The sequence below is a fragment of the Salvelinus namaycush genome, unplaced genomic scaffold, assembly GCF_016432855.1.
Source record: "Salvelinus namaycush isolate Seneca unplaced genomic scaffold, SaNama_1.0 Scaffold185, whole genome shotgun sequence".
NCBI lineage: Eukaryota > Metazoa > Chordata > Actinopteri > Salmoniformes > Salmonidae > Salvelinus > Salvelinus namaycush.
The window spans coordinates 202,905-227,612 of NW_024058619.1; the positions used below are offsets into that span (position 1 = coordinate 202,905).

General features: G+C 48.3%; 1 protein-coding gene across 2 annotated transcripts in view; it reads left to right on the top strand.

Moving 5' to 3' along the window:
- LOC120037758 (dystroglycan-like) overlaps window positions 1–24,708 on the top strand; it is a 107,147-nt gene that overhangs the window by 11,199 nt on the left and 71,240 nt on the right. The window contains exon 3 of one of the 2 annotated variants that reach the window (XR_005474870.1): window positions 7,599–8,600. The exons of the other annotated variant lie outside the window; for it this stretch is intronic. The gene's annotated coding sequence lies outside the window, so the exon portion shown is untranslated. Of the gene's footprint in view, window positions 1–7,598; window positions 8,601–24,708 lie in introns of those variants that run through there. 2 annotated transcript variants of the gene reach the window in all.

Below are 24,708 nucleotides of genomic sequence, written 5' to 3' on the forward strand. Positions count from 1 at the left end.
TTAGGATAGGACTGGTTCTGTACTGATGGTTAGGATAGGACTGGTTCTGTACAGACGGTTAGGATAGGACTGGTTCTGTACAGACGGTTAGGATAGGACTGGTTCTGTACAGACGGTTAGGATAGGACTGGTTCTGTACAGACGGATAGGATAGGACTGGTTCTGTACAGACGGTTAGGATAGGACTGGTTCTGTACAGATGGATAGGACTGGTTCTGTACAGACGGATAGGACTGGTTCTGTACAGACGGATAGGACTGGTTCTGTGCAGACGGTTAGGACTGGTTCTGATTCAGCTGCCTTGGAGGTCTCTTCTTGTGAGATCATCAGCTCCTATTGAAACTATGGTGGTTCTCAAATGGTGCACAGACAGATTTGTTTGTAGGGCCGGGACGATACCAGTATTGCAATACTCGTTAGTATCGTAGCAAGGAACCAAAACACGAAGCGAACGTGACTTCTTTAGGAAAACAGTAGGGTGGGAATTGCCAGGGACCTCACGATTCTATATGTATTGCGATTCTCACGATTCTATATGTATTGTGATTCGATACTGTGATTTCATTGCGATTCAATGTTCCAAACATACATGTTTTGCTCAGCATATGTCTGCCGCGGAGGGGCAAGAGAGAGAGCCATGAGAAAATGATCAATCATGGAAATAAAATGTGCTGAAAACAAATTGTCTCCCTATTTAAAAAGAAGATGGAGAACAAGCTATGAAGGAGAAATGCTGGAGTTTTGGTGCAGATACAACCAACTCTCACAAAAATGATATTGAGATATTGTCAAAACGATACGATACAGTATATCGTCAAAAATAATATTCTGATATGTAACTATATACACCCCCCCACCCCCCCCCTCAAGGAAAAACAGCCCTAATGTTGGAAACAGACATCATTATTTTGTCAGCCAGAGTCACATGTATTTCTTTTCCAAGCTACAGCACACAATATTTTACATCATACAGCAGGCTTTTAAAGGAACAAATAGTGTCATCTGCTTTATGTTTTTCATTTTAGTCATGGGGGGAAAACATATTGTGATACTTCTATTGTCCTAGCCCTACTGGTTTGTTTACCAAGGCCTGATGTAAACATGTTGTTGTTTACTTTGTACTCTAGGCTAAAACAGTTTATGGCCAAGTCATTTTATAGAGGTTTTTTATTTTTATCTGTCTCTGCTAATCAATATTCCTTCAAAACATTTTTACATTAAAGAAAAAAAAAAAAAAACTTAACTTAGGTTTGTTTATTCAATACCTTTTTTCAAAATGATTCAGGGACAGTGTACTTTTTTTTATAGGCAGACTAAGCACAAAGGCGGTACCGATATCGGCTGAAACAGCAATAGATGCATTTCCTCTGGTATTCCAAAACAGTGTGTTCATTGTAGCCGTTAAAAGTAGGCTGAGGCCTACTCAACCATAGTTGAGACATCAATCTGACAGAAGGTTTTCTTTGTCTCCCACTTAACAAAAATGTGGATAAAGCATTTTCAGACATCTACAATTGTTCTGTTTTTTTTAATGATTCATCCTGCTTCTTTTATAGAATAACAAAAGCTACACAAACTCCGAAAGGTCTATTGAAGCATGCCGCCAACACTCAATCCAACATTTTGATGTAAACAATTAGCCTAGCAACTAGGCTAAACTTCCATACTGTACCTGTTAGAAGTGGCTAGTTGTTAAAGCGGGAAAATATGCTCGATCTGTGTTATTCTCGTCTATTGTCGCTGTGTCTGTGTGTAACGTCCTGATTGATTGTGTGTTTAGGAGTCATTATAATCATCTTATCCTATATTATCTGATCTCATAATTCTCTCTATAGATAATCCGGCCATAACTAATATTCTTAACTGAGCTTTTATCATGAGCCTCTGTCAACAGTGACAAGCTCAACAGGAGTCGCGTAGTGAGATGCTTAATTCCACAGCACTGCACAGTCAATGCATAGAGGTGCTCTTTGATGTCTGTGAATGGTCCTGTTTGTTGAAGTGGAGGAGTGTGTGTGTGTGTGTGAGTGTGTGAGTGTGTGTGTGTGTGTGGTGAACTAGGTGTCAGGAGGAGGGGTTGTGTGGTGAACTAGGTGAGAGGAGGAGGGGGTGTCAGGAGGAGGGGGTGTCAGGAGGAGGTGTCAGGAGGAGGAGGTGTCAGGAGGAGGGGGTGTCAGGAGGAGGGGGTGTCAGGAGGGGGTGTCAGGAAGAGGGGGTGTCAGGAGGTGTCAGGAGGAGGTGTCAGGAGGGGGTGTCAGGAGGGGGTGTCAGGAGGGGGTGTCAGGAGGAGGGGGTGTCAGGAGGGGGAGGTGTCAGGAGGGGGAGGTGTCAGGAGGAGGGGGTGTCAGGAGGAGGGGGTGTCAGGAAGAGGGGGTGTCAGGAAGAGGGGGTGTCAGGAGGAGGTGTCAGGAGGAGGTGTCAGGAGGGGGTGTCAGGAGGGGGTGTCAGGAGGAGGGGGTGTCAGGAGGAGGAGGTGTCAGGAGGAGGTGTCAGGAGGAGGAGGTGTCAGGAGGAGGGGGTGTCAGGAGGAGGGGGTGTCAGGAGGAGGTGTCAGGAAGAGGAGGTGTCAGGAGGAGGAGGGGTCAGGAGGAGGGGGTGTCAGGAGGAGGTGTCAGGAGGAGGAGGTGTCAGGAGGAGGTGTCAGGAGGAGGAGGGGTCAGGAGGAGGGGGTGTCAGGAGGAGGTGTCAGGAGGAGGAGGTGTCAGGAGGAGGGGGTGTCAGGAGGGGGGGAGGAGGTGTCAGGAGGAGGAGGTGTCAGGAGGAGGGGGTGTCAGGAGGAGGTGTCAGGAGGAGGAGGTTTCAGGAGGAGGGGGTGTCAGGAGGAGGAGGTGTCAGGAGGAGGTGTCAGGAGGAGGAGGTGTCAGGAGGAGGGGGTGTCAGGAGGAGGAGGTGTCAGGAGAGGGTGTCAGGAGGAGGTGTCAGGAGGAGGTGTCAGGAGGAGGAGGTGTCAGGAGGAGGTGTCAGGAGGAGGGGGTGTCAGGAGGAGGTGTCAGGAGGAGGTGTCAGGAGGAGGGGGTGTCAGGAGGAAGGGGTGTCAGGAGGAGGGGGTGTCAGGATGGGGTGTCAGGAGGAGGTGTCAGGAGGAGGGGGTGTCAGGAGGAGGGGGTGTCAGGAGGAGGGGGTGTCAGGAGGAGGTGTCAGGAGGAGGGGGTGTCAGGAGGACGAGGTGTCAGGATGAGGAGGTGTCAGGAGGAGGAGGGTGTCAGAAGGAGGGGGTGTCAGGAGTATGTGGTGTTAGGGGTAGGAGGTGTCAGGAGGAGGTGTCAGGAGGAGGTGTCAGGAGGAGGTGTCAGGAGGAGGGGGTGTCAGGAGGGGGTGTCAGGAGGAGGGGGTGTCAGGAGGAGGGGGTGTCAGGGGGAGGGTGTCAGGAGGAGGGGGTGTCAGGAGGAGGGTGTCAGGAGGAGGAGGTGTCAGGAGGAGGTGTCAGGAGGAGGGGGTGTCAGGAGGAGGGGGTGTCAGGAGAGGGTGTCAGGAGGAGGGGGTGTCAGGAGGAGGGGGTGTCAGGAGGGGGTGTCAGGAGGAGGAGGTGTCAGGAGGAGGGGGTGTCAGGAGGAGGGTGTCAGGAGGAGGAGGTGTCAGGAGGAGGGGGTCTCAGGAGGAGTGGGTGTCAGGAGGAGGGGGTGTCAGGAGGAGGTGTCAGGAGGAGGTGTCAGGAGGGGGTGTCAGGAGGGGGTGTCAGGAGGGGGTGTCAGGAGGAGGGGGTGTCAGGAGGGGGAGGTGTCAGGAGGGGGAGGTGTCAGGAGGAGGGGGTGTCAGGAGGAGGGGGTGTCAGGAAGAGGGGGTGTCAGGAGGAGGTGTCAGGAGGAGGTGTCAGGAGGGGGTTTCAGGAGGGGGTGTCAGGAGGAGGGGGTGTCAGGAGGAGGAGGTGTCAGGAGGAGGTGTCAGGAGGAGGAGGTGTCAGGAGGAGGGGGTGTCAGGAGGAGGGGGTGTCAGGAGGAGGTGTCAGGAGGAGGAGGTGTCAGGAGGAGGAGGTGTCAGGAGGAGGAGGTGTCAGGAGGAGGAGGGGTCAGGAGGAGGGGGTGTCAGGAGGAGGTGTCAGGAGGAGGAGGTGTCAGGAGGAGGTGTCAGGAGGAGGAGGGGTCAGGAGGAGGGGGTGTCAGGAGGAGGTGTCAGGAGGAGGAGGTGTCAGGAGGAGGGGGTGTCAGGAGGGGGGGAGGAGGTGTCAGGAGGAGGAGGTGTCAGGAGGAGGGGGTGTCAGGAGGAGGTGTCAGGAGGAGGAGGTTTCAGGAGGAGGGGGTGTCAGGAGGAGGAGGTGTCAGGAGGAGGTGTCAGGAGGAGGAGGTTTCAGGAGGAGGGGGTGTCAGGAGGAGGAGGTGTCAGGAGAGGGTGTCAGGAGGAGGTGTCAGGAGGAGGTGTCAGGAGGAGGAGGTGTCAGGAGGAGGTGTCAGGAGGAGGAGGTGTCAGGAGGAGGTGTCAGGATGAGGGGGTGTCAGGAGGAGGTGTCAGGAGGAGGTGTCAGGAGGAGGGGGTGTCAGGAGGAAGGGGTGTCAGGAGGAGGGGGTGTCAGGATGGGGTGTCAGGAGGAGGTGTCAGGAGGAGGGGGTGTCAGGAGGAGGGGGTGTCAGGAGGAGGGGGTGTCAGGAGGAGGTGTCAGGAGGAGGGGGTGTCAGGAGGAGGAGGTGTCAGGATGAGGAGGTGTCAGGAGGAGGAGGGTGTCAGAAGGAGGGGGTGTCAGGAGTATGTGGTGTTAGGAGTAGGAGGTGTCAGGAGGAGGTGTCAGGAGGAGGTGTCAGGAGGAGGTGTCAGGAGGAGGTGTCAGGAGGAGGGGGTGTCAGGAGGGGGTGTCAGGAGGAGGGGGTGTCAGGAGGAGGGGGTGTCAGGAGGAGGGGGTGTCAGGAGGAGGGGGTGTCAGGAGGAGGGTGTCAGGAGGAGGCGGTGTCAGGAGGAGGTGTCAGGAGGAGGGGGTGTCAGGAGGAGGGGGTGTCAGGAGAGGGTGTCAGGAGGAGGGGGTGTCAGGAGGAGGGGGTGTCAGGAGGGGGTGTCAGGAGGAGGAGGTGTCAGGAGGAGAGGGTGTCAGGAGGAGGGTGTCAGGAGGAGGAGGTGTCAGGAGGAGGGGGTGTCAGGAGGAGTGGGTGTCAGGAGGAGGGGGTGTCAGGAGGAGGGTGTCAGGAGGAGGTGTCAGGAGGAGGGAGTGTCAGGAGGAGGGGGGTGTCAGGAGAGGGTGTCAGGAGGAGGAGGTGTCAGGAGGAGGGGGTGTCAGGAGGAGGGGGTGTCATGAGAGGTTGTCAGGAGGAGGGGGTGTCAGGACGAGGAGGTGTCAGGAGAGGGTGTCAGGAGGAAGAGGTGTCAGGAGGAGGAGGTGTCAGGAGGAGGGGGTGTCAGGAGGAGGAGGTGTCAGGAGGAGGGGGTGTTAGGAGGAGGGGGTGTCAGGAGAGGGTGTCAGGAGGAGGGGGTGTCAGGAGGAGGGGGTGTCAGGAGAGGGTGTCAGGAGGAGGGGGTGTCAGGAGGAGGGGGTGTCAGGAGAGGGTGTCAGGAGGAGGGGGTGTCAGGAGGAGGGGGTGTCAGGACAGGGTGTCAGGAGGAGGAGGTGTCAGGAGGAGGGGGTTTCAGGAGGGGGTCAGGAGGAGGGGGTATCAGGAGAGGGTGTCAGGAGGAGGAGGGTGTCAGGAGGAGGAGGTGTCAGGAGGAGGGGGTGTCAGGAGGAGGGGGTGTCAGGAGGGGGTCAGGAGGAGGGGGTGTCAGGAGGAGGGGGTGTCAGGAGAGGGTGTCAGGAGGGGGTCAGGAGGGGGTGTCAGAAGGAGGAGGGGGTCAGGAGGGGGTCAGGAGGAGGGGGTGTCAGGAGGAGGGGGTGTCAGGAGGAGGGGGTGGCAGGAGGGGGTCAGGAGGAGGGGTGTCAGGAGGGGGTCAGGAGGAGGTGGTGTCAGGAGAGGGTGTCAGAAGGAGGAGGGGGTCAGGAGGGGGTCAGGAGGAGGGGGTGTCAGGAGGGGGTCAGGAGGAGGGGGTGTCAGGAGGGGGTCAGGAGGAGGGGGAGTCAGGAGAGGGTGTCAGGAGGGGTTCAGGAGGAGGGGGAGTCAGGAGGAGGTGTCAGGAGGAGGGGGTGTCAGGAGGGTAGTTGTGTGATTCTGAGCCTGATCTTGAAACCCTGTGATAAAGAACATTGTTTAGGGCCTATATTGTTATTACTAGTGAAGGTAGCCAAGTGAATGGCCCCTTTTATTTCACAATTGTAAAGTTAGGCCTACTTATAAATCAACCGATCTTTAACAACACACTGGCTTATCCAGTCACTATTTAGGCCTATCCATTGGCCACCTAGAAATGTCCTGAATGCACAAGCAAACCACATTGATAATGAACTAAAACACCCTATTGTTATATATATATATATACCCTATATATACCCTTAGTCTGGTAGCCTTCAGCGTAGAGGAAAGACTTGTTATAATACAGGCCTGTACCAGGTCAGATGGTTCCAAGGCGTTTGAGTTCATTTCCTAGTGTGTTCAACATGAAAGGGTGTCTGCCATGTAGGGGTGTAGTGTATCCCAAATGGCACCTTATTCCCTATATAGTGCACTACTTCCCTATGGACCCTGGTCAAAAGTAGTGCACTAAAGACAGAATAGGTTGTCATTTGGAACTTAGACAAATTACTGGTTAGCCATTTTAAAATGGACTATTTTTTTCTTTTCTTTTTCTCATATCGCAAGATATCATTATCACATTCAACATGTTGAAGCGTCACTCAGCTGCTGTGTAAATGACATTTTTATTAGTTGACTCTATTTTTTTTCTCTCTTGCGGCTGCTTCCCCAAACACACCAAGCCCCCGCCCCCTGTCACTCAAGCAGCTCAGCTCCTCCTCTTGTCTGTCTGTCACTATTCGTTTGCGTGCTGTTCTGTTAGGTCATGCAGTCAACTCGTTTTGGTCCAAACAAGGAACAATGCCGCCTTTCATCTTTTGCTTTTTAATAGGCACGTTCCACACTGCACCTTAGCCCAGGGCTTTAAAGCGAGTGTTCACACTTGTACATTGTAAAGTGGGATAGCACCAACCTTAGCCCAGGGCTTTAAGCGAGTGTTCACACTTGTACATTGTAAAGTGGGATAGCACCAACCTTAGCCCAGGGCTTTAAGCGAGTGTTCACACTTGTACATTGTAAAGTGGGATAGCACCAACCTTAGCCCAGGGCTTGCAGGCCGTGCTCCGGAGCAGGGTTAACCCCAAAAAACACGGTGCCAAAATAGCCGGTGTGAAATGGTGGTCGAAAACAACACCTAGAATGAGTCCAATCACAAAAGCATCACTTTCACTGAATTAACATATGCTGGGGATGGCTGTAATATGTTTTGTGCATTATTTTTTATAAGTCCATTTATATGATCTAATCCTTCCATTTGAGGACAGAAACCAAAATATTTTAATTTGTGCAAAACCATTGGTTGCTATGACTTACAAAAATGGTTGCTATGCAGGCTGGCTAATGTCTTCTCACTTAAAACTAAAGCTACAAACTCTACAGCTGGAAGGGCAGAAAACGCTTTATTTCCCATCTGTATTCATAGCTTTTCTATTTTCTATTTCTTTTCCATAAAAATAATACTGTTGCACGATTTCAACCTGGATCACTAAAGTTGACGTCTCCATTCGTTCACAGCATTCTCTGTACCGGGGCGAGATCACAGCATTCTCTGTACCGGGGCGAGATCACAGCATTCTCTGTACCGGGGCGAGATCACAGCATTCTCTGTACCGGGGCGAGATCACAGCATTCTCTGTAGAGGGGCGAGATCACAGCATTCTCTGTACCGGGGCGAGATCACAGCATTCTCTGTACCGGGGCGAGATCACAGCATTCTCTGTACCGGGGCGAGATCACAGCATTCTCTGTACCGGGGGCGAGATCACAGCATTCTCTGTACCGGGGCGAGATCACAGCATTCTCTGTACCGGGGGCGAGATCACAGCATTCTCTGTACAGGGGCGAGACCACAGCATTCTCTGTACCGGGGGCGAGATCACAGCATTCTCTGTACCGGGGGCGAGATCACAGCATTCTCTGTACCGGGGCGAGATCACAGCATTCTCTGTACCGGGGGCGAGATCACAGCATTCTCTGTACAGGGGCGAGACCACAGCATTCTCTGTACCGGGGGCGAGACCACAGCATTCTCTGTACCGGGGGCGAGATCACAGCATTCTCTGTACCGGGGGCGAGATCACAGCATTCTCTGTACCGGGGGCGAGATCACAGCATTCTCTGTACCGGGGGCGAGATCACAGCATTCTCTGTAAAAGGCCTAATATAAATCATTCTATGTCTTGGATTCCAACAGTTCACCCAGGTGTTTTGATCTGTATTGCAAGCCAAATTGCAATATTTGATAATTTTTTTTTATTGTGTAACCCTATCCTGGATGGACAATAAAGTTATATTCTTATCGTGTAACCATATCTTGGATGGACAATAAAGTTATATTCTTATCGTGTAACAATATCTTGGATGGACAATAAAGTTATATTCTTATCGTGTAACCATATCCTGGATGGATAATAAAGTTATATTCTATTAATGGACCCTTGGTAGGTAGAGTAGTATAGGCCCTTTTTTGCAAACTAGATTTTTGAGAATGTATAAATTAAAGGTTAAATGAGCTAACCAGTCATGCTTATTCTCTGTTTTGATAGGGGCAAGCAATGCCATCTTCCACCTGGCTAGTGGTGTTGAAGACACGAGCCTCTGCTTGTATCCCATATGGCGCTGTAAAGTGAAACAGAGTCCCGTTTGGTACGTTGCCGAGTCAAGAGAGATGGTGCAGCAGAGGACATGTCTATGCTACTTCTCACAGTTAAACAGCACAGCTCTGTTTTCACACTGACCTGTGTCTTTACACTTAAATAGAGGACATTGTTCCTCGTTTTGAGAGCTTTACTTTACTCAGTCATTCGTTGTCACCCCCCCACACCCCCCTCTCCCCCCCCCAACATACACGTAGGCTATGCACGCGTGGACAGACACGCACATACACACAATCACACACAGTCCTCTATTGGTTCAAACACACTCACACATTGACACAGCCTAAGTAAAGGCTTTCGTCCAGACACACCAGACACAGTGAAAGACCCAGCATGCACCATTTTGTCTCAGTTTAAAAGAGCTAGTGATGATTCGGGTCTTCAGGGGAAATAGAAAGGAGAGTCTGTGGCGTGACGTTAACAAGGAGACATTCCATCTTAACTCCTCCACATTTACTGGACTGGAGAAGAGAACCGGTTAAACGGTGCAGAAGAGAACCGGTTAAACGGTGCAGAAGAGAACCGGTTAAACGGCGCAGAAGAGAACCGGTTAAACGGCGGAGAAGAGAACCGGTTAAACGGTGCAGAAGAGAACCGGTTAAACGGCGCAGAAGAGAACCGGTTAAACGGCGGAGAAGAGAACCGGTTAAACGGCGGAGAAGAGAACCGGTTAAACGGTGCAGAAGAGAACCGGTTAAACGGTGCAGAAGAGAACCGGTTAAACGGCGGAGAAGAGAACCGGTTAAACGGCGGAGAAGAGAACCGGTTAAACGGTGCAGAGGAGAACCGGTTAAACGGCGCAGAAGAGAACCGGTTAAACGGCGGAGAAGAGAACCGGTTAAACGGCGCAGAAGAGAACCGGTTAAACGGCGGAGAAGAGAACCGGTTAAACGGCGGAGAAGAGAACCGGTTAAACGGCGGAGAAGAGAACCGGTTAAACGGCGGAGAAGAGAACCGGTTAAACGGCGGAGAAGAGAACCGGTTAAACGGTGCAGAGGAGAACCGGTTAAACGGCGGAGAAGAGAACCGGTTAAACGGCGCAGAAGAGAACCGGTTAAACGGCGCAGAAGAGAACCGGTTAAACGGTGCAGAAGAGAACCGGTTAAACGGCGCAGAAGAGAACCGGTTAAACGGCGGAGAAGAGAACCGGTTAAACGGCGGAGAAGAGAACCGGTTAAACGGTGCAGAGGAGAACCGGTTAAACGGTGCAGAAGAGAACCGGTTAAACGGTGCAGAAGAGAACCGGTTAAACAGTGGAGAAGAGAACCGGTTAAACGGTGCAGAGGAGAACCGGTTAAACAGGTTCTAACAGGTTTTTTTTGTCTCCTCAGGACCAGAATGAAAGAAACCTCAGGTGTATTTTTGTTGCCTGTTATGTTAGGCTAGTGAAGGTCAGACAGAATGGGCCCTGTGTTTACTGTGAAGGCCTCCTCACAGAACACAGACGACAACAAGCATTCCTTCAATCAGAACATCAGTAGTCACAATGCTGCCTGCGATGACTCACCCAACTGCACCACGCAGCGTCAGGTTAAGGCCTTTCTTGCTTACGTTGGAGAGACAGAGTGACGTTCACAGGATTGAAATGTCTAGATTGATTTTCACCTGGCAGGAAGGTGGTCTAATGTTTAAATGTTAGAAAGAGACTAGCCCTGTATAGCTGACTCACAACCATTTACTGAAAATAAAGTAGCAACCTCCAACACTAGAATACAGGCCTTATACCTTCCTCATGGATGGTTCTTTCTGTGGGTCAACAGCTCACCAACGGTTTGGGGGGGGGGGGGGGGGGGGGGGGGGTGACTTCAGTGACAAGTCTTCCTATGGATTGGACTAGCCTGTGTTGGTGGGCATTGCCAGGGCTGGGGTGGGTGTGTAACCTGGTAGCCAGGGCTGGGGTGGGTGTGTAACCTGGAAGCCAGGGCTGGGGTGGGTGTGTAACCTGGAAGCCAGGGCCGGGATGGGTGTGTAACCTGGAAGCTGGGGTGGGTGTGTAACCTGGAAGCTGGGGTGGGTGTGTAACCTGGAAGCCAGGGCCGGGGTGGGTGTGTAACCTGGAAGCCAGGGCCGGGGTGGGTGTGTAACCTGGAAGCTGGGGTGGGTGTGTAACCTGGAAGCCAGGGCCGGGGTGGGTGTGTAACCTGGAAGCCAGGGCCGGGGTGGGTGTGTAACCTGGAAGCCAGGGCCGGGGTGGGTGTGTAACCTGGAAGCTGGGGTGGGTGTGTAACCTGGAAGCCAGGGCCGGGGTGGGTGTGTAACCTGGAAGCCAGGGCCGGGGTGGGTGTGTAACCTGGAAGCCAGGGCTGGCTGCCAGGCAGAGTTGAGCTGACCCTGACTCTGGCGACTGAAGCAGCGCGTCCGATGTGCAACGACAGAGACCTTGTTTGATTAGTGGCGATAGGACATCAACACCTCAGCTATTAGGATGGCTGAGACCGTGGCCACTTTAGTGACACATCACACATCATGTCTGCTTCCCAAATGCGTCCCAGATGTGCCACATCTACAGACACAGAGGATCTCTCTTCAACCTTACATGAAGCATTGTTACAGGTGGCCTAACAGCAGACTGTGTAGTCTGTATGCAGCTAAAGGCTATTGTGCTTAGCTACATTAGATGTATTAATAATGAGTTGTTTTCTCTCTTAATGTTTGTGTCTGGCACTGAACATTCATTATTGTTTAAAATGATCAACCTACTAGGCTAAACATAGATCTAACTACCAGGCTACACAGAGATTGACCTACTAGGCTGAACAGAGATTGACCTACTAGGCTGAACAGAGATCGACCTACTAGGCTGAACAGAGATCGACCTATTAGGCTGAACAGAGATCAACCTACTAGGCTGAACAGAGATAGACCTACTAGGCTGAACAGAGATTGACCTACTAGGCTGAACAGAGATTGACCTACTAGGCTGAACAGAGATCGACCTACTAGGCTGAACAGAGATCGACCTACTAGGCTGAACAGAGATCAACCTACTAGGCTAAACAGAGATCGACCTACTAGGCTGAACAGAGATCGACCTACTAGGCTGAACAGAGATCGACCTACTAGGCTGAACAGAGATCAACCTACTAGGCTAAACAGAGATCGACCTACTAGGCTAAACAGAGATAGACCTACTAGGCTGAACAGAGATCGGCCTACTAGGCTACAAGGCTGATATCAGTATAATAGTTTTAGATATCGCTTAACACTTTGATGCCTAACAAGGACACAGTTCACCACCTAGCCTATGTCTGTATTTAATGTGTATCCTACACCTTCTATACCATGTTTCTGTGTTCTCAGAGGGGTCTTTTCTGTCAGAGTACCAGATAGCATTCCAGGTTGACTCTTTGGCAGCTCGGGTCAGAAATGTTAACCGTTTGCTCTCTTCAGCTCACTCCAAAGCATCCCATTTCACACACGCACACACACACACACACACACACACACACACACACACACACACACACACACACACACACACACACACACACACACACACACACACACACACACACACACACACACACACACACACACACATACATACACACACACACACATACATACACACACACAAACACACACACACCTTCCCCTACACACACGCACACACTTCCTGCTAGCTAGGGCAGGTTGTGGCCTCTCTCCCAGGTCAGACAAACCAGTTGTGTTTTCTACATTAAAAGGCCTTCTGCTGTAGTTCCACTTCACACCTTGACATGTGGTGTTTCCGGAAGTGAAGGCTAACTTGTTTTCTGAAGTGAAGGCTGACGTGTTTCCTGAAGTGAAGGCTGACGTGTTTCCTGAAGTGAAGGCTAACGTGTTTCCTGAAGTGAAGGCTGGCGTGTTTCCTGAAGTGAAGGCTGACGTGTTTCCTGAAGTGAAGGCTGACGTGTTTCCTGAAGTGAAGGCTGACTTGTTTCCTGAAGTGAAGGCTGACGTGTTTTCTGAAGTGAAGGCTGACGTGTTTTCTGAAGTGAAGGCTGACGTGTTTTCTGAAGTGAAGGCTGACGTGTTTTCTGAAGTGAAGGCTGACGTGTTTTCTGAAGTGAAGGCTGACGTGTTTCCTGAAGTGAAGGCTAACGTGTTTCCTCAAGTGAAGGCTGACGTGTTTCCTGAAGTGAAGGCTAATGTGTTTCCTGAAGTGAAGGCTAACGTGTTTCCTGAAGTGAAGGCTAACGTGTTTCCTGAAGTGAAGGCTAACGTGTTTCCTGAAGTGAAGGCTAACGTGTTTCCTGAAGTGAAGGCTAACGTGTTTTGTCAAAGCTACTTTTGGAAGCGCTAGCAGACAGCACTCACAGAAATTGGTGTTCTCCTTCTCCAACACCTTGGGCATTTTACAGCCTTTGGAGAACAGAAATACAACAAATAACATTTTAAAATAAATATGATTGTGTTTTTCAAAGGGAATAGTTTGTTTTCAAAAACACTGTTTTGTTTTCTGAGCGAGAGAGAGAGAGAGAGATGCCCTTTTTAGAGTTTCAGTAATCCACCCATCCATCTGTAGCCTCTGTTGCTTTGCCCCCGGGCCTCTTCACTCCTCCATAGCATGTCTAAAACCTTCCCACTGTATCTGTCTTCAGGCCAGTACACACTAAACAAAGCAGTTGTTTTAATGGAGTTAGTCTTGCAGACAGACTCCCAACACAACTCAATGAGAAAGGGGGAAGACTCTCTTTCCCTGGTTATTTTAAAGCTCAATGCTATTGTCATCCCCTTGCCTTAAAGGAAACATGGCAAACTGTTTTCTCTGCTTCTGTTCCTGCAGATTAGTGTACGTACGCACGCACACACACACACACACACACACACACACACACACACACACACACACACACACACACACACACACACACACACACACACACACACACACACACACACACACACACACACACCGATCTCCATCATTGTCTTGAATGCAACAACTGCCGTCCTACTGTAAGCTTCCCTAACTCCTCGCTCCTAACCGCTCGCCCCTAACACCTCGCTCCTAACTCCTCGCTCCTAACACCTCGCTCCTAACACCTCGCTCCTAACACCTCGCTCCTAACACCTCGCTCCTAACTCCTAACTCCTCGCTCCTAACTCCTAACTCCTAACCCCTCGCTCCTAACTCCTCGCTCCTAACACCTCGCTCCTAACTCCTCGCTCCTAACACCTCGCCCCTAACACCTCGCTCCTAACACCTCGCTCCTAACACTTCGCTCCTAACTCCTCGCTCCTAACTCCTCGCTCCTCGTTCTAGTGAGGTTAACTAGGGTTTAGCAGGGTGAATCAGTGGTCTAGTGAGGTTAACTAGGGTTTAGCAGGGTGTATCAGTGTTCTAGTGAGGTTAACTAGGGTTTAGCAGGGTGTATCAGTGTTCTAGATGTGAGGTTAACTAGTGTTTAGCAGGGTGTACCAGTGTTCTAGATGTGAGGTTAACTAGGGTTTAGCAGGGTGTATCGGTGTTCTAGATGTGAGGTTAACTCCTCGCTCCTAACACCTCGCTCCTAACCCCTCGCTCCTAACCCCTCGCTCCTAACTCCTCACTCCTAACCCCTCGCTCCTAACCCCTCGCTCCTAACCCCTCGCTCCTAACTCCTCGCTCCTCGTTCTAGTGAGGTTAACTAGGGTTTAGCAGTGTGAATCAGTGGTCTAGTGAGGTTAACTAGGGTTTAGCAGGGTGTATCAGTGTTCTAGTGAGGTTAACTAGGGTTTAGCAGGGTGAATCAGTGTTCTAGTGAGGTTAACTAGGGTTTAGCAGGGTGTATCAGTGTTCTAGTGAGGTTAACTAGGGTTTAGCAGGGTGCATCAGTGGTCTAGTGAGGTTAACTAGGGTTTAGCAGGGTGTATCAGTGTTCTAGATGTGAGGTTAACTAGGGTTTAGCAGGGTGTAACAGTGTTCTAGTGAGATTAACTAGGGTTTAGCAGGGTGTATCAGTGTTCTAGTGAGGTTAACTAGGGTTTAGCAGGGTGTATCAGTGTTCTAGATGTGAGGTTAACTAGGGTTTAGCAGGGTGTATCATTGTTCTAGATGTGAGGTTAACTAGGGTTTAGCAGGGTGTAACAGTGGTCTAGTGAGGTTAACTAGGGTTTAGCAGGGTGCATCAGTGTTCTAGTGAGGTTAACTAGGGTTTAGCAGGGTGTATCAGTGGTCTAGTGAGGTTAAGTAGGGTTTAGCAGGGTGCATCAGTGTTCTAGTGAGGTTAACTAGGGTTTAGCAGGGTGAATCAGTGGTCTAGTGAGGTTAACTAGGGTTTAGCAGGGTGTATCAGTGTTCTAGTGAGGTTAACTAGGGTTTAGCAGGGTGTATCAGTGTTCTAGATGTGAGGTTAACTAGTGTTTAGCAGGGTGTACCAGTGTTCTAGATGTGAGGTTAACTAGGGTTTAGCAGGGTGTATTGGTGTTCTAGTGAGGTTAACTAGGGTTTAGTAGGGTGTATCAGTGTTCTAGATGTGAGGTTAACTAGGGTTTAGCAGGGTGTATCAGTGTTCTAGTGAGGTTAACTAGGGTTTAGCAGGGTGAATCAGTGTTCTAGTGAGGTTAACTAGGGTTTAGCAGGGTGTATCAGTGTTCTAGTGAGGTTAGCTAGGGTTTAGCAGGGTGTAACAGTGTTCTAGATGTGAGGTTAACTAGGGTTTAGCAGGGTGTATCAGTGTTCTAGTGAGGTTAACTAGGGTTTAGCAGGGTGTATCAGTGGTCTAGTGAGGTTAACTAGGGTTTAGCAGGGTGTATCAGTGTTCTAGTGAGGTTAACTAGGGTTTAACAGGGTGAATCAGTGGTCTAGTGAGGTTAGCTAGGGTTTAGCAGGGTGTACCAGTGTTCTAGATGTGAGGTTAACTAGGGTTTAGCAGGGTGAATCAGTGTTCTAGTGAGGTTAACTAGGGTTTAACAGGGTGAATCAGTGGTCTAGTGAGGTTAGCTAGGGTTTAGCAGGGTGTACCAGTGTTCTAGATGTGAGGTTAACTAGGGTTTAGCAGGGTGTATCAGTGGTCTAGTGAGGTTAACTAGGGTTTAGCAGGGTGTATCAGTGGTCTAGTGAGGTTAACTATGGTTTAGCAGGGTGCATCAGTGTTCTAGTGAGGTTAGCTAGGGTTTAGCAGGGTGTAACAGTTTTCTAGATGTGAGGTTAACTAGGGTTTAGCAGGGTGTATCAGTGTTCTAGTGAGGTTAACTAGGGTTTAGCAGGGTGTATCAGTGGTCTAGTGAGGTTAACTAGGGTTTAGCAGGGTGCATCAGTGTTCTAGTGAGGTTAACTAGGGTTTAGCAGGGTGTATCAGTGGTCTAGTGAGGTTAACTAGGGTTTAGCAGGGTGTATCAGTGTTCTAGTGAGGTTAACTAGGGTTTAGCAGGGTGTATCAGTGGTCTAGTGAGGTTAACTAGGGTTTAGCAGGGTGTATCAGTGTTCTAGATGTGATTTTAACTAGGGTTTAGCAGGGTGTATCAGTGTTCTAGTGAGGTTAACTAGGGTTTAGCAGGGTGAATCAGTGGTCTAGTGAGGTTAACTAGGGTTTAGCAGGGTGTATCAGTGTTCTAGTGAGGTTAACTAGGGTTTAGCAGGGTGTATCAGTGTTCTAGATGTGAGGTTAACTAGTGTTTAGCAGGATGTACCAGTGTTCTAGATGTGAGGTTAACTAGGGTTTAGCAGGGTGTATCGGTGTTCTAGTGAGGTTAACTAGGGTTTAGCAGGGTGTATCAGTGTTCTAGATGTGAGGTTAACTAGGGTTTAGCAGGGTGTATCAGTGTTCTAGATGTGAGGTTAACTAGGGTTTAGCAGGGTGTATCAGTGTTCTAGTGAGGTTAACTAGGGTTTAGCAGGGTGAATCAGTGTTCTAGTGAGGTTAACTAGGGTTTAGCAGGGTGTATCAGTGTTCTAGTGAGGTTAACTAGGGTTTAGCAGGGTGAATCAGTGCTCTAGTGAGGTTAACTAGGGTTTAGCAGGGTGTATCAGTGTTCTAGATGTGAGGTTAACTAGGGTTTAGCAGGGTGTATCAGTGTTCTAGTGAGGTTAGCTAGGGTTTAGCAGGGTGTAACAGTGTTCTAGATGTGAGGTTAACTAGGGTTTAGCAGGGTGTATCAGTGTTCTAGTGAGGTTAACTAGGGTTTAACAGGGTGAATCAGTGTTCTAGATGTGAGGTTAACTAGGGTTTAGCAGGGTGAATCAGTGTTCTAGTGAGGTTAACTAGGGTTTAACAGGGTGTACCAGTGTTCTAGATGTGAGGTTAACTAGGGTTTAGCAGGGTGAATCCGTGTTCTAGTGAGGTTAACTAGGGTTTAACAGGGTGAATCAGTGGTCTAGTGAGGTTAGCTAGGGTTTAGCAGGGTGTACCAGTGTTCTAGATGTGAGGTTAACTAGGGTTTAGCAGGGTGTATCAGTGGTCTAGTGAGGTTAACTAGGGTTTAGCAGGGTGTATCAGTGGTCTAGTGAGGTTAACTATGGTTTAGCAGGGTGCATCAGTGTTCTAGTGAGGTTAGCTAGGGTTTAGCAGGGTGTAACAGTGTTCTAGATGTGAGGTTAACTAGGGTTTAGCAGGGTGTATCAGTGTTCTAGTGAGGTTAACTAGGGTTTAGCAGGGTGTATCAGTGGTCTAGTGAGGTTAACTAGGGTTTAGCAGGGTGCATCAGTGTTCTAGTGAGCTTAACTATGGTTTAGCAGGGTGTATCAGTGTTCTAGATGTGAGGTTAACTAGGGTTTAGCAGGGTGTATCAGTGTTCTAGTGAGGTTAACTAGGGTTTAGCAGGGTGTATCAGTGGTCTAGTGAGGTTAACTAGGGTTTAGCAGGGTGTATCAGTGTTCTAGTGAGCTTAACTATGGTTTAGCAGGGTGAATCAGTGGTCTTTTGAGGTTAACTACGGTTTAGCAGGGTGTATCAGTGTTCACAGCCTACTGTGACTGAAGAGGGGTACTAAGATGCCAGCTGTCAAACAACTGTCCCCTACAAACTGTGTGTGTGTGTGTCCATTCCTCTACCAACTGCCCTGTCTGCCAAGCTGTCTGTCTGCCAAGCTGTCTGTCTGCCCAGCTGTCTGCCTGTTTCAGCTGTCTGCCTGTCTCAGCTGTCTAGCTGTCTGTCTGCCCAGCTGTCTGTCTGTCTCAGCTGTCTGCCTGTCTCAGCTGTCTAGCTGTCTGTGTGCCAAGCTGTCTGTCTGCCAAGCTGTCTGCCTCAGCTGTCTGCCTCAGCTGTCTGTCTGCCAAGCTGTCTGTCTCAGCTGGCTGCCTCAGCTGTCTGTCTGCCTCAGCTGTCTGTCTGCCAAGCTGTCTGTCTGCCTCAGCTGGCTGCCTCAGCTGTTTGTCTGCCTCAGCTGTCTGTCTGCCAAGCTGGCTGCCTCAGCTGTCTGTCTGCCTCAGCTGTCTGTCTGCCAAGCTGTCTGTCTGCCTCAGCTGTCTGTCTGCCTCAGCTGGCTGCCTCAGCTGTCTGTCTGCCTCAGCTGTCTGTCTGCCAAGCTGTCTGTCTGCCTCAGATGTCTGTCTGCCAAGCTGTCTGTCTGTATCAGCTGTCTGTCTGCCTCAGCTGGCTGCCTCAGCTATCTGTCTGTATCAGCTGTCTGTCTGCCTCAGCTGGCTGCCTCAGCTGTCTGGCTGCCTCAGCTGTCTGTCAGTCTCAGCTGTCTGCCTCAGCATGAGGGACTGTAGGGTTTCTATGAAATCTGTTTTATTTTTTTTACCTGATTCAGTTTTTTTTTTCTTCAGGATTCTGTTTTGTCAGGTTTTCACTGATAAAATCACACGTTTAATACAGAAAAACCACACAATTGGATGTTCTAAGTCCACAACAATGCTTAAATCACATCAGGATACCACGTCAGGGAGAAATTTTACATTTCGGGGTGTAGTTACCCTTTTAATTCCACTGTGCACCACAAGTATTGTCTGTATCCTGAGGAGGAAAAGGTTTTGTTGTGCCCTCTTCACAACTTTCTTGGTGACTTTGGTCCATCGTAGTTTATTGGTGATGTGAACACCAAGGGACTTGAAACTCTCGACCCGCTCCACTACAGCCCCGTCGATGTTAATGGGGGGCCTGTTCGGACCAGTCTTTTTCCTGTAGTCTACGATCAGCTCCTTTTGTCTTGCTCACGTTGAGGGAGAAGTTGTTGGCCTTGCACCACACGGCCAGGTCTCTAACCTCCTCCATATAGGCTGTGTCATCGTTGTCTGTGATCAGGCCTAACACCGTTGTGTCGTCACCAAACTTGCGGGGCCACCCCCCTTGAGGGGCCACCCCCCTTGAGGGGCCACCCCCTGAGGGGCCACGACCTGCGGGGCCACCTGTGTTGAGGATCAGCATGTGTTTTTTGTTACTTTGTTCATTCTTCACTCTATCCAATATCATAATTTCATTAGGGCTGATTACCACATCATTTGTACTGCCCATCGCAGCCTAGCTCTAGATTGTCTGAACAAAGTTGAGGAAGGGAGACCTCTTTTATTTGTAGTTGAAGGAGCTGGATTTGTTTTGGCTAACACATTCACACACACACACACACACACACACACACGTACACACGCACACACACACACACACACACACACACACACACACACACACACACACACACACACACACACACACACACACACACACATCTCCGTGTTTGTGTTTGTGTGTGTTTGTGTCATCGTCATGGCTTCAGCAGCAGTCGAGGTTGGCTAATTTGTTGGAACAGGGCCTGTATTCACAAAGCGTCTCAGACTAGGAGTAGGATTTCTGATGTGGGATCAGTTTTACCCTGTTAGCCTAATCCTTTTATATCATAATGAGTTAGAAGACCTGATCCTGTATCAGTTCTCCTACTCTGAGACACTTCTTTGTGAATTTGGCAGCAGCAGGCAGCGAGTGTGTGTATGTATGCGAGTGTGTGTGCTTATGTGGGAGTGTGTGTGTGTGTGTGCTTGCGTGTGAGTGTGTGCGTGCTTGCGTGTGAGTGTGCGTGCTTGCGTGTGTGTGTATGCGCGTGTGTGTGTGAGTGTGTGTATGCGCGTGTGTGTGTGAATGTGTGTGTGTGCGTGCTTGCGTGTGAGTGTGTGCGTGCTTGCGTGTGAGTGTGCGCGCTTGCGTGTGTATGCGCGTGTGAGTGTGTGTATGCGCGTGTGTGTGAATGTGTGTGTGTGCGTGCTTGCGTGTGTGTGTATGTGTGTTAGCAATGGCAGCAGCGTATAAGGGTCTTTCCAGAAACTAGGGTACCGGTGTGGAACACTGGACAACTTGTTACCGCTGTTAAGTCATTTATAATAATCTGCATGAAGATATAAGGGGGGTCGTAGCTATATTCTGTTAAATCATTTATAATAATCTGCATGAAGATATAAGGGGGGTCGTAGCTATATTCAATCAATTTCACAAGTTGATTTAAAATGTGTGTTTAATCCTTTATCGTGGTTGTTGTCTTGACAGATTAGTCCAAAATCTTGTGACATAAAACATTACTTTTCTGTCCTTGCATTTATGGCAGTATAAATTGTGGTTATGAACAGATCACCATGTTCTCAGCCTTCTGGGTAACCATACACCCTCTTTAGACACACACACACACCCCACAACCGGTAGTCACATCATATAGCCTCAATGGAGAAACCAAGATCAGAGAGGAGAATGGAGTGTAATAAAGCCTTGGTACAATATCACACTGATGTTGAATAGGCTACTGTGTCTCAGTCTGTAGTCATAGCAGCAGTCATGAGGAGTGAGCAGAATAAAGGCGTTTTTCTGTCTGTTGCTTGGTGGAGTATTGCCTTTTATGAGATGATAGTCTACTTTATTGCTGTCTGTATTATTCAAGAAACTGGCCTTGCCTACCACCCTGTTCCAAGTTGTGTCGCAGATTAGTTTTAGCTAAACAATTTAGTGAATATCCCTCCTAGTCCAGTAATCTACCCTAGTTCTCCTAGTCCAGTAATCTACCCTAGTGCTCCTAGTCCAGTAATCTACCCTAGTTCTCCTAGTCCAGTAATCTACCGTAGTAATCTACCCTTGTGCTCCTAGTCCAGTAATCTACCCTAGTAATCTACCCTAGTGCTCCTAGTCCAGTAATCTACCCTAGTGCTCCTAGTCCAGTAATCTACCCTAGTGCTCCTAGTCCAGTAATCTACCCTAGTGCTCCTAGTCCAGTAATCTACCCTAGTGCTCCTAGTGCAGTAATCTACCCTAGTTCTCCTAGTCCAGTAATCTACCCTAGTTCTCCTAGTCCAGTAATCTACCCTAGTGCTCCTAGTCCAGTAATCTACCCTAGTGCTCCTAGTCCAGTAATCTACCCTAGTTCTCCTAGTCCAGTAATCTACCCTAGTGCTCCTAGTGCAGTAATCTACCCTAGTGCTCCTAGTCCAGTAATCTACCCTAGTGCTCCTAGTCCAGTAATCCACCCTAGTGCTCCTAGTCCAGTAATCTACCCTAGTGCTCCTAGTCCAGTAATCTACCCTAGTTCTCCTAGTCCAGTAATCTACCCTAGTGCTCCTAGTGCATTAATCTACCCTAGTGCTCCTAGTCCAGTATCTACCCTAGTGCTCCTAGTCCAGTAATCTACCCTAGTTCTCCTAGTCCAGTAATCTACCGTAGTAATCTACCCTTGTGCTCCTAGTCCAGTAATCTACCCCAGTAATCTACCCTAGTGCTCCTAGTCCAGTAATCTACCCTAGTGCTCCTAGTCCAGTAATCTACCCTAGTGCTCCTAGTGCAGTAATCTACCCTAGTTCTCCTAGTCCAGTAATCTACCCTAGTTCTCCTAGTCCAGTAATCTACCCTAGTGCTCCTAGTCCAGTAATCTACCCTAGTTCTCCTAGTCCAGTAATCTACCCTAGTGCTCCTAGTGCAGTAATCTACCCTAGTGCTCCTAGTCCAGTAATCTACCCTAGTGCTCCTAGTCCAGTAATCTACCCTAGTGCTCCTAGTCCAGTAATCTACCCTAGTGCACCTAGTCCAGTAATCTACCCTAGTGCTCCTAGTGCAGTAATCTACCCTAGTTCTCCTAGTCCAGTAATCTACCCTAGTTCTCCTAGTCCAGTAATCTACCCTAGTGCTCCTAGTCCGGTAATCTACCCTAGTGCTCCTAGTCCAGTAATCTACCCTAGTGCTCCTTGTCCAGTAAGGTGCTCCTTGTCCTGTTCAAGTAGTGCACTATAGGGAATAGGCACCCTCTTGGGATACTCCCCATTTGGGACACTCCCCATTTGGGACACTCCCCATAGTTGAACCAGTGTACTCCTATTTGTCGAGGTTAGATACAGTACAGTATTTGGGACACTCCCCATAGTTGAACCAGTGCACTCCTATTTGTCGAGGTTAGATACAGTACAACCCCTAATACTGCTCTCTGCTTTTCCTTCACCTCGTGTTTAAATGAAGGCTAACATACAGAACATTCGGAAAGTATTCAGACCCCTTGACTTTTCCCCCATTTTTGTTATGTTACAGTCTTATTCTAAAATTGATTACATTGCCCCCCCCCCCCCCCCCCCCGTCATCAATCTACACACAATACCCATAATGACAAAGCAAAAACAGGTTTTTAGAAATGTTTGCATATTTGTTTTAAAAAAAAAACACTGAAATATCACATTTAACATAAGTATTCAGACCCTTTATTCAGTACTTTGTTGAAGCAGTTTTGGCAGAGATTACTGCCTCGAGTCCTATACTCTGCTCCTAGATGTTTGTTTCAGTCTCTGTAACAGTAGACTATCCATGTTTAAGATCTTCATAGCCTGTGTCCTCCTATGTCTCTAGTGCAACCCTGCCTTTGGCTCCTCTGTCTTCCTCATACTGTATATCAATGGCCAAAACCACCAGGAATAATGTATAGGAAATCAGACATGTACCTACTAGGACTTTGGCCTATGCTAGATTCCATACAAAAGTGTTTAGACAGTTACTTTTATTTTATTTTACCTTTTAGGCGAGTCAGTTAAGAACAAATTCTTATTTTCAATGACGGCCTAGGAACAGTGGGTTAACTGTCTTGTTCGGGGGCAGAATGACAGATTTGTACCTTGTCAGCTCGAGGATTCGATCTTGTAACCGTCTGGCTACTGGCCCAACGCTTTAACCACTAGGATACCTGCTAGGTAAATAATAAAATATGTTTTGATTGTTGGAAACTGCTTCCCATATGAAGGAAAGATACAGTTGAAGTCGGAAGTTCACATACACCTTAGCCAAATACATTACAACTCAGTTTTTCACAATTCCTGACATTTAATCCTCTTAAAAATTCCCAGTCTTAGGTCAGTTAGGATCACCACTTTATTTCAAGAATGTGAAATGTCAGAATAATAGTAGAGAGAATGATTTATTTCAGCTTTTATTTCTTCACATTCTCAGTGGGTCAGAAGTTTACATACACTCAATTAGTATTTGGTAGCATTGCCTTTAAACAATTTAAACTTGGGTCAAATGTTTCAAAATGGTCAAGCCATTTTGCCACAACTTTGGAAGTATGCTTGGGGTCATTGTCCATTTAGAAGACCCATTTGCGACCAAGCTTTAACTTCCTGACCGATGTCTTGAGATGTTGCTTCAATATATCCACATAATTTTCCTCCCTCATGATTTCATCTATTTTGTGAAGTGCACCAGAGCCTCCTTCAGCAAAGCACCCCCACAACATGATGCTGCCACCCCCGTGGTTCACGGTTGGGATGGTGTTCTTCGGCTTGCAAGCGTCCCCCTTTTGCTCCAAACATAATGATGGTCATTATGGCCAAGCAGTTCTATTTTTGTCTCATCAGACCAGAGGACATTTCTCCGAAAAGTACGATTGTTGTCCCCATGTGCAGTTGCAAACCGTAGTCAGGCTTTTTTATGGCAGGTTTGGAGCAGTGGCTTCTTCCTTACTGAGCGGCCTTTCAGGTTATGTCGATATAGTACTCGTTTTACTGTGGATATAGATACTTTTGTACCTGTTTCCTCCAGCATCTTCACAAGTTCATTTGCTGTTCTGGGATTGATTTGCACTTTTCGCACCAAAGTACGTTCTTCTCTAGGAGACAAAACTCGTCTCCTTCCGGAGTGGTATGACGGCTGCGTGGTCCCATGGTGTTTATACTTGTGTACTATTGTTTGTACAGATGAACATACAGTGAAATAATCTGTCTGTAAATAATTGTTGGGAAAATGACTTGTGTCATTTTCGACTTACCAAACTTACCAAAACTATAGTTTGTTAACAAGAAATTTGTGGAGTGGTTGAAAAATGTGTTTTAATGACTCCAACCTAAGTGTATGTTAACTTCCGACTTCAAGTTTATATTTTAAATTGATTTATACATGGATTTTCTAAGATACATGATACTGTATATGTTAAATGCATCTGAACATGTATTTAATATATTTCAAAATACATTAAATAATCTATTTATCAATATATTTGGTAAATATATATAAAAATTGTATTTGGAAATATTTTGTAAAATATATTTCAACATGCATTTAATGTATTTCTTAGAAATATATTTTTGAATTCAAATTTGTGATGCTACGTTTGATACCGGAGCTGGACGCCGTACTTACAGATCTAGTTAGGATTTTGTAGTTTCACCTGACCAGTAGTTTAGCAGGTAGAATAAGGGACTATGGGACATTTAGGGACATGAGGGTATGAAGTTAAATCCTGTTGCAGGCACACTTTTTTTGAAAATTGTTTTATGTGAAAAGACACAATCTGCACTATTGATCTAATCATTATTTTAATTTAGTATAGTATACGCTTCTGTCTTAAAGGGATCGATTTACCGTACAGTCCACGGAAACATTGTCTTTAGCTTTTCTATCCCAACCCCTCATCACACAAGCACCATTTAGAGGGAGGACCAGCAGTTTCAAGAAGATTACGTTGTTCCTATAGTTTTGTTGGCTCTATAGTTCCGTGTTTTCTACAATTCTATAGTTCTACAGTTCCGTAGTTCCATAGTTCTACAGTTCCGCCACCAACTGTGGTTATTTATTGTCTTTGTGTTCTACAGTTCCGCAACCAACCGTGGTTATTTATTG